General features: G+C 34.4%; 1 pseudogene; it reads right to left on the bottom strand.

Annotated features, from left to right (window-relative positions):
• Positions 1–9410: 9410 nt before the first annotated feature.
• LOC103069978 (E3 ubiquitin-protein ligase RNF13 pseudogene) lies at positions 9411–10371 on the bottom strand (annotated as a pseudogene).
• Positions 10372–10797: the final 426 nt, after the last annotated feature.

Genomic DNA, 10797 nt, shown 5'->3' with positions numbered 1-10797 from the left:
CAAACTCAATATTTGGCAGTCTCCATGTTAATTTAATATAAAAAGTAAAGGTTGTGAGAGGACTCATTCTTTTCTATTTGAAGTTAATTTTCATAATATACATCTATGTATCATGGGAATAAAAAGCTAAAAATATGTTACTGTAGAGTATGGAATCTTCCTTTATATTAATCAGACTGTTTGTACAGGATAAACTTGACAATTTTAGAGTTGGCATAAAAAATAATCACCAGAAGTAAGATTTTTGTTTTAGCGCCCCCAAACTGTGTCATTTACAGACTAGGTGGGGATTCCAGAGAAGATTATGTCATTTGTTTGATGAGAGTTTAAAACCCTGCATACTGTGATCCTGTGCTGACTCTTATTTTTAATGCTGTAATAACAAAGTAAATGCCAATGGTTATAATTCAGAAGATAAAGACATTTCTTATGGAACTGCTGAAGGCAAATCAAATCACCAGAATAGTGTCAAGTGGTGTCAACAAAATGGAGATTATTAAAGAACATGAAAATACTAACAAAGTATCCTCACTGAAGTACCAGTAGCATGATAATTCTTGAAATGGTGAACAACCATCACAAATAATATGTATCACCACTGCTATTAAAAAGCCATTAGCCTAGATTGGGAAGAACTATTCAAACTTAGAAGTAATAGAAGAAATTACAAACAGAGGTATAGGCATATTAAAATATACAACACTTGAAACTGATATGTATCAAAGTAAACATCACATCACAATTAAAGGCAAATAATATGGTACTTAAAATATTTTCAGTAAATATGACAAAGGATTAATATTCTTAATGCATCAAAAATGCTTTCAAATTGATAGCCTTTTAAGATCTCAATATATAGATGGATAAAGAGCATAATTAGAATCAAGAAAGAAGATGCTGAAATAGCTTGTACAAATATAAATATATGTACACATTCCTCAACATTTTTGTAATAAAATAAATACAATTAAAAACATATATTTTACTTGGAAAGCATCAACTTTTTTAAATGATAATATGCATTGTTCAAAAAGTACAGTAATAAAAGGGCACTTTTATTCACTCTCATAGGACCCGAGGATATGATAAGTGTTTTGAAAGTAATATGGCTTTAGGTATCAAAGCAATAAATTCATAAACTTGAACTCAGTAATTTAAATTATATGGATTTAATTTGTCACAATATAAAAATACTGTTTATCTCTTTATTATCTCTTGTAATTAGAAAACAAAAACTAAATGCTTAACAAGAAATAAGTGAAACAAACTATATACAGATAAAATAGTTCAACCATTAAAATAGTTATGAGACAGTTTTAGCTCCAGAGAAATAGTCACTCCCATCATTACAACAACAATTTTAAAATGCCTCTTTTACTCGTCAGAGAACTGAGATTTCAGGGCACATTATTTTCATGAAATTTAGAGAGACAGGTGAATTCAGAAAGTCACAGCAGACATCTGATTACCTGGAACAAAAGTCATTGGAACCATAAAATGGTAGGAGCACTGAATGGTAATTTTCATTAATTACTTTAGATTGAATATAGACTAACGTGAGAGGAAGAAACTCCTGGAGGCCACAGTCTTGGTGGAATGTGGGCAGCAAAATGTTCATGAGCTTTACCTCCAGGAGCTCCACTAGGTTCTCATGGCTGAATATCTAAGAAAGGACACCTTTTGATTCAATCAACTAGAAAGAAAGAAAAATCATTCTGAAATATTACCACCGCATTGTCTATAACAAAGGCTTTCTCCCCAGGATAAAGACTTTACCAGAGTCTTGTTCCAGAGTCATGGAGGAAGGGTGTTCGTCTCACTGCAGCCCCTTCTATCCTTCCTATCTTAACGAAGTACAGGACTGGAGTGGGAAACTCTATGAGAATAAACACTTGTAAAGGTCACAGGTCACAGACATGAACACACTAAAAGACAGATTTACCTAGAATGCTTCCAACTCCCACACCTTACCACCACACCAAGAGGGCTCCAGTGTAATAGTGGATTATCAGAGATAGTAGATAGCTAGTATCTCTGAGGAAGGGTATATAAGGAAGACCAAAGTCAATACAGGAGACAAAAGCAAAAACACTACAGGATTTTGAGATCCCTAGGGGGTACAGCTACTGCAAACACTAAACATGACACAACTCTTAGACAGATTTTTAAACAAGCACAGTGGAAGAGACAAAGCAGATATTAGAGCCAGATCCAGGTATGACACAGATATTTTTACACACAGGAATTTTAAAACACTATAATTAATATGGTAAGGGCTCTAATGGAAAAAATAGACAATATGCAGGAACAGATTGTAATGTTACTAGAAAGATGAACATTCTAAGAAAGAATCAAAAGAAAATGCTAGAAATAAAAACACCCTACTAGAAATGAAAGCAATCTTTGATAAGCTCATTGGTAGACTAGACATGACTTAAGAAACAATCAGTAAGCTTGAGATAAATCAACAGAAACTTCCAAGACATAAATGCAAAGAAAAAAAAAAAATAGGCAAAACAGAACAGAATATCCAAGAACAATTTCAAAAAGTGCAAAAATGAATAACTGGAATACTACAAAGAGAAGAGAGAACAAATGAAAGAAATACTTAAAGTAGTATTAACCAATGACTATGCAAAATTAATGGCAGACACCAAACCACAGATCTAGGAAGATCAGAAAACACTAAACATGATAAATGCTAAAACATAAACATATGTTTATCTTATTTACATTGTAGAAAATTAAAGACAAAGAAAAAAATCTTGAAAGAAGCAATAGGTTAAGAATAAGGATAGGAATTAAGGTGGATTTTTCATCAGAAACCATAATAGCAAGAAGAGTTGTGTGAAATACTTAGGTGCTGAAAGAAAAAGCCCTAACAAATGAGAATTGTATTGATCTATGAGTTTTTAATGACGGGGAGGCATGCTTATAATATAAGATGAAGTGAAATACAGACACAATTAAAAATATAGTAAGATCTCAGCTAGGTTAAACAATGCTCATGCCAAATAATCTGAAGAACATCTACTACACTATTATCAGCATTGTTTGTTTTGGAGAGGCTGTAGCAGAATAGGTGATGCTTATTATTGTTTTTATACTTTGTACAATTTCAAATAATAATTAGAAAAATGTTACACTAAAAGATATAAATAAAGGTTGATACCTCAGCTTTGAATGTTTGAAATCACGGAATATCACACCTCAACATATTTTCTCAGTTTCTGTAACAGGGTCAATGTCAGTAAAAGAATAAAAATTTTAAAAAATTAAAAAAAAGAACAACCTCTTTGAACTACTCATGCCAAGTGTTATTATGGCAATATTCTAAATGAATAATTAAAGTACATTTTTAAATTAATAAACATTTGATAGTTTGGAAATGTTCCCACAGTTTCTATGGAGATAATTATTATGCCTATTTGAACAAATATTTCTCTTGATAAATGAAACAGTTTATTTTCAAAATTAAAACTAAGACCTTCTTACTTTAATCTACTTAACACAAAACAGAATTAAACAAGTAAAGTACTCTAACAATCACTGAAGACTAGAAACCACAGAAATTTCTGCACTCTATGCTTTAAAATATGAATATGCTGGATCTTTTATTGCAAGGAAAGAGACACTTCGGGCATTTAGCTTTCCCTGAGAATGAGTTTTCAAAGACTGTAGAATCAAAGATGAACTGAGGTTATTTTTCCAAAATGCAGTGTTTAGGTTAGAAGTTTTATTATGAAAGAAACAAAATTAAACTTGAGCAGTAGTTTAGGTTAAAGGTCATTATAAAGCAAAGATTTGTTTGATTAAAACATGTCAAGGTATGTCTTAACCTCTAGCCCTGATAGAAAATATCAGGGATATTTTCTATCTGAACTGAACAAGGAAAGGTTAGAAAGAGTGCCCCCAAGTCTAATACGATGACTTGTAAGGTGATAAATTGGCTGGCTAGTAATTCATATAGCTCTCTACAAACTTACATTATACGAAAGATCTGGGGTGGGTGGTAGGGGTGAATGAATTTGATATTAGGTAGACAAGAAGCAATTAGGATTGTCTTCAGTTCTAAGCAAAAGACCCAAGTCTCTCTGGACTCCATGTGACTTTCCTATGATAGATTTGGTGGGACCATGATTTTGATTTGTCCTTTCTGACTATTAGCTAGAGAATTCAAGTATGCTCAGGAACAACATCAATGCATGTATTATATGAGTAAAGAAATGTGATAATAATGTGAAGTGTATTGTCTCTGAGTTTATAAGAAAGTGAAAATAGCATTTGATATTTTGTGAGAAAACTGCTCAAAAGAAGTTTGAATGCTAAAGATGCTTAAACATGTCATTTAGAGGCAAAGAAGAAAAAGAAAACATTTTCACAAAAACTGTATGAGAAATCAATATTAAGAAGACAAACAACCCAAATCAAAAAATGGGCAGAAGACCTAAATAGACATTTCTCCAAAGTAGACAGACAGATGGCCAAGAAGCACATGAAAAGCTGCTCAACATCACTAATTATTAGAGAAATGCAAATCAAAACTACAATGAGGTACCACCTCACACCAGTTAGAATGGGCATCATCAGAAAATCTACAAACAACAAATGCTGGAGAAGGTGTGGAGAAGAGGGAACCCTCTTACACTGTTAGTGGGAATGTAAATTGATACAGCCACTATGGAGAGCAGTTTGGAGGTTCCTTAAAGAACTAAAAATAGAATTACCATATGATCCAGCAATCCCACTACTGGGCATATACCCAGAGAAAACCATAGTTCAAAAAGACACATGCACCCCAATGTTCATTGCAGCACTATTTACAATAGCCAGGTCATGGAAGCCACCTAAATGCCCATCGACAGATGAATGGATAAAGAAGATGTGGTACATATATACAATGGAATATTACTCAGCCATAAAAAGGAACAAAATTGGGTCATTTGCAGAGATGTGTATAGACCTAGAGACTGTCATACAGAGTGAAGTTAAGTCAGAAAGAGAAAAACAAATATAGTATATTAACACATATATGTGGAATCTAGAAAAATGGTACAGATGAACTGGTTTTCAAGGAAGAAATAGAGACACAGATGTAGAGAACAAACGTATGGACAGCAAGGGGGGAAAGTGTGGGGGGGAGGATGAATTGGGAGATTGGGATTGACATATATTCACTAATATGTATAAAATAGATAACTAATAAGAGCCAGCTGTATAAAAATAAATAAAGATAAAAATAAAAAAACTATGTGAGAAATGTTTCAGGGTAGAAAAGTTGCAATGATTTTGAGAGGCTCTGAGTCACTTATGGACCTTATTATTGTAGGTTTGATTAAAGTGGGGTTCAGCTCCTCTGTGGGATTGACCTTGTGGACACACCTTGTGTGCCTAACTTGACCTGGTCCTCTAAGCCTTTTGTCTCTTACATTATTCATTTGTTCTCTTACACTGTTGATCAGTTCTTTTTTTCTGTTCTCTTAAAGACTTTTAAGCCTGAAACCATAGAAATTCACAATGAGAGTTAAATGTTTCATGCTTAATCAAATGCTTTGTCTCTGACAGTTTTTTTTCATTTTTAACCTTTCCAACATGAAAGTAAATATTAAAATATGTGTATTTTTTAATTTCAATAGAAAGTCATTGGATCTTTTTATAGTTAAGGCCATTTTAGAATCTAGAAGCATGACTTGTCTTTCTTGGAAGTATTCAATTTTACATCTTAATGTTTTAATACAAAGAACTCTTAGAACTTTCTAAAATCATGGAAGACTTTTTGATTTCTATAGTGGAGTTGATTTTTTGTAATTTATAAAATTAAGTTTCTTGAGATGTGATTTGTATACAAATATAACCATTTTAACCATACTAGTTTTTTTGTTTGTTTTTATTTTTTATTTATTTTTTTTACGTCTTTTTTGAAGTATAATTGCTTTACAATGTTGTGTTTCTGCTGTACAACAAAGTGAATCAGCTATACGTATACTTATATCTGCATATCCCCACCCTCTTGCATCTCCCTCCCACGCTCCCATCCCACCCCTCTATGTTATCACAAAGCATCGAGCTGATCTCCCTGTGCTATGCAGCAGCTTCCCACTAGCTAGCTATTTTACATTTGGTAGTGTATATATGTCACTGCTACTTTCTCCCTTCATCGCAGCTACCCCTCCCCTGCCCCACCATGTCCTCAAGTCTGTTCTCTACGTCTGTGGCTTTATTCCTACCCTGCCACTAAGTTCATCAGTACTGTTTATTTTAGATTCCATATATGTGTGTTAGCATATGGTATTTGTTTATCTCTTTCTGACTTACTTCACTCTGCATGACAGACTCTAGGCCCATCCACCTCACTACACATAACTAAATTTCATTCCTTTTTATGACTTAGTAATATTCCATTGTATATATGTCTTTATCTATTTATCTGTCTATGGACATTTAGGTAAGCATACTAGTTTTGACAAATTTAAATTTTTGAGTAATCACCACCTCAATCAAGACACAGTATTTTCATCCACCCCAAATTTGCCTTTCCCAGGCAATCATCTCCTCCCAACAATGGCTCCAGGCAACCACTGACCATCCTTCTGTCACTATACATTTAATTTACATTTTCTAGAGTTTCATGTGAGTAGAATGATATGGTACATAGGTTTTTGGAGTCTAGCTTCTTTGTCTCATAGTGTTTGTAATATTTACAATCCTCTTGTGTTCCTCAGTAGTTTGTTTCATGTTATTTTGAGAAGTAATCTATTCTTTGAATATACCACAATTTGTTTATTCATTTAACTGTTGGTAGATTTGAGCTATTTACAGTTTGGGGCTACAACAAATAAAACTGATAGGAACAATCATGTAAAGTCTTTGTGTTGATGTAAAGCTTAATTTCTCCTATAAACATATCTAGGAGTGAAGTTGTTGGGTCATACAGTAATTGTAGGTTGAAATTAATAAGAAACTCCAAACTGTTCCAAATTGGTGGTATCATTTTGCATTTCTACCAGCAGTATATAAGAATTCCAGTTGCTGATATCCTTACCAAAACTGGTACAGCCAGTTCTTGTAAACTGAGCCAATCTATTGATATGTAGTATTATCTGCTTGTGATTTAGTTTGAATTTCCACAGTGGCTAGATATCTTTTCATGTGTTTGTCTATATATCTTCTTTTGTGAAGTGTCTGGTCTAAATAGTTTGTCCTTTTTTTTTTTTTCTTTCTTTTTGCGGTACGCAGGCCTCTCAATTCTGTGGCCTCTCCTGTTGCAGAGCTCAGGCTCTGGACACACAGGCTCAGCGGCCATGGCTCACGGGCCCAGCTGCTCCGCAGCATGTGGGATCTTCCTGGACCGGGGCACGAACCCGTGTCCCCTGCATCGGCAGGCGGACTCCCAACCACTGCACCACCAGGGAAGCCCGGGAAGCCTGTTTTTTTAATTGGAGTTTTAGTCTTATTATTGAATTGTTATTGTTCTTTATACATTTAGCATACAGTTCTTTTATCAAATAAATACACATATATATTTATTTATCAGAATTACATATAAATATACATATTCATATGTCATATATATTTCTTTTTAGTCGTGTCTTTGAAAAAGCAGAAAATTTTAATTTTTTTTAAGTCCAATTGTCAATTTTTCATATTATGTGTGTATTTGTACAGCCTTAAGATCTGATAATATTATGTTCTCCAATGTTGTTATTTTCTTTTTAAATTGTTTATTGCAATTTCACATAAATTTTAGAATTGCCTTGTCAATTCCAACCAAATAAGTATGCTGGGATTTAGAGCAGGATTATATTAAATGTATAAATTCAAATGGTGGATAATCTTAAAAGATATTGAGTCTTCCAGTCCACAAACATAGTATTTCCTCTTTTGCTATATGTTCTTTAATTTCTCTGCAATTTTTTTATTTTTAGATTTTTTCATTGAATAGGTCTTTAAATATTTTGAAATAATTTATCTCTAACTATTTTAGGTATTTTTATGTTTTATAAATGTTATTTTGCTTTCAATTTCCAATTGTTTATTGGTAGGCAATAAGAAACCAAATGCATTTTGTATATTTATTTTGCATCTGGGAAACATCTCACTTATTCTAATGAATTCTTTGCAAATTTTGTGAGATTTATATCATATAAAATTATGTCACCTGCCAGAAAAGACAATTTTGTTTCTTCCTGTCCAATCTGTATGCCTGTTAATTTTTGTTTGTTTGATTGTATTGCACTGAGTAGGATCAATACAACATTGAATAGAAGTGGGAAAAATTGTCTTTCTTTCATTTTACAAATCTTACCAGGGAAGCTTTCATTAAGTATGATGTTAGTTGTAGTATTTTTATTTATTCATTTTTTTTTTTTTTTGCCAGTTCTTAAAGTGGAAAGCGTGTTTATTAACATTCAAACTCCCTTCATACAAGGCCATATAAAAATTCTTAACATTTTGACTATACATATAAGTCTATATTTTCTACATAGTTACAATAATGTATAATTTAGCTTTTCATAATACATTGTTTAAATACATCATTAGTTCTGTTAAACATAAGCAATATTTGCAAATCCAATACTTGAACAATTTCCTCTGTACACAGTTTAGCAGGGCTAATTAGCATAAGATGCTCCTTTTTAAGAGGTATACAATCTGAGTATTAACAATTACTGAAGTTTGGTATTTCTATACAGCATTTTCTTTTTGCTTTGATCACAATAACAAAAAATCCTTAAGGATACTGAAATTCAGTAATAAAGTCCAGAGACATTAGCCAATAAGTCAAGTTCATACATAACACTGTAGTATTAAAAACCTTAAAAAAAAAAAAAAACTTTTGCAATCTGCCCTAGTACAGACTGTTCTTCTCAGGATAAGACTACTTGGCAATAGAAAGGAAAAAGAGAGCTTTGAGTCTCTGTGGTGCTGATAGAAAGAAAAATGCTAACTTACCTTGTCGCCTCACACTAATGATGGCAGAAATACCAGAACAAGCATATTCCAGCTCAACAACTCTAGGTAACTTTATGGAGATGGGAGTTGGCTTAGCTCATGCTAGGTGACCACAGCACTGACCTTGTGTGTAAAAACATGAAACATTTGCATATTGTGATCTAGGTCTTAATTGTAAGCTATACTGAGGAAATTTTTTTAATGTTTTGGCTATATTTCATTCCAAAAGAAGAGTTGATTTGTTGCTTGAGTTACAGCACCAGTCTGTATTAGTTATTAGTGAAACAAAGTACACTCCTGCAGATAAATACCAGGTCAAAAAAACCTGTTTCAGTAATCTGATTAACCTGTAGAATACTAAAAAATAACTTATTTCTACAGAAATCTCTGAAGGGAGCAAAAACACTATATGCCTAAATAAACATTTTAAAGGGAAATAACCCAATACCCTCTGAAGGTCAAACAGTGTTTGCCATGTTGTAATCCTGTTCACCATTAGGCTGCAGTTGGACCACAACACTATGTTCATTAACTTCGTTTTCTGCATCACTACTGTCAGTATCTTCATTGTCATCTTCCTTATAGTCTGAAGATTCTGTCACGTTCTGATGTGAGCGGGATTCCGGCAAAGCCCCAAATGACTGGATGCTGACAGAAGCCAAAGGTCTGAATGAAGGCATATGTTCTGACACTTCATTTTCTTCTTGACTACTATCTGTGTCAGAGTCTGAATCGCCTTGAGAAGGAACAACTTTTTGCTTGCAGACTGGACAGGTTTTTGTGGTTTTAGTTAGCCAAGGATCTACACACTTGCAATGATAAGCATGGGAACACGGAAGGATTCTGATATGAATATGAATATCTTCATATTCATCCAAATAAATGGCACATACATCATAGTCATCTCCTGTTTTGAATTTATGTATAGGGAGTTTCTCAGGTTGATCTTTACGAAGTCAGTTTCTTCTAGCTCTATGTCTATCCTGGACAAATTTTGTGATCTGTTCTTACTGTCATTGGATCCCATGTTAATGAGGTCATCAGAATCAACATTGTGAACTATGGCTGCTTTGTATCCTGCTCTCTGTGCATTTAAAACCTTTTCATCAAAATTACAATCAAGTCTTCTAATTAACATGATGAAAGGGCCAGATGAATCGTCTCTTAGTGGCGGAGGCACTATGGGTTCACAGGCATTCTCTGGTTTTGAGTTAATCAAAAAACCCTTTAAACCTTCAGCTGGAAGTCTATAACCAAATCATGCTGGAAGGTCATCAATGTCTGAGACGCGTTTTCAAAATTATATGCTAAAATGTCCGCTTCTACAGGCAGTAGGTTTAGGAATGCAAAGAGCTGGACAGTCAAGATGGTATAGACTTGTGTGGCCGACAGCATGCGCATCCCTATGGAGAGCAGCATCTCGCCATAAAGTCGTCTGGAAACCTGACGCCACAACACAAATAGGCTCGCCAGCCACGTCACTGCGGGAGAAGTCCCTATCCCGACTTCATGACTGAATCTCCGCACCGACCCCCACCCTAGCTGTAGTAGTTTTTTGTTTTTTTTTTTTTGCGGTACGCGGGCTTCTGACTGCTGTGGCCTCTCCCGTTGCAGAGCACAGGCTCCGGACGCGCAGGCTCAGCGGCCATGGCTCAGGGGCCCAGCCTCTCCGCAGCATGTGGGATCTTCCCGGACTGGGGCACGAGCCCGTGTCCCCTGCATCAGCAGGCGGACTCTCAACCACTGCGCCACCAGGGAAGCCCTAGCTGTAGTATTTTTATTGATGTCTATTATCAGAGTGGGAAAAAAAAGTCCCTTTTGATCCAAGTTTGCTGAGTGTTTTTA

Source organism: Lipotes vexillifer, unplaced genomic scaffold, assembly GCF_000442215.2.
Source record: "Lipotes vexillifer unplaced genomic scaffold, Lipotes_vexillifer_v1.1 scaffold127, whole genome shotgun sequence".
Lineage (NCBI taxonomy): Eukaryota > Metazoa > Chordata > Mammalia > Artiodactyla > Lipotidae > Lipotes > Lipotes vexillifer.
The sequence above is the reverse complement of the archived record's forward strand: the minus strand, read 5'-3'. Positions and strand labels throughout refer to the sequence as shown.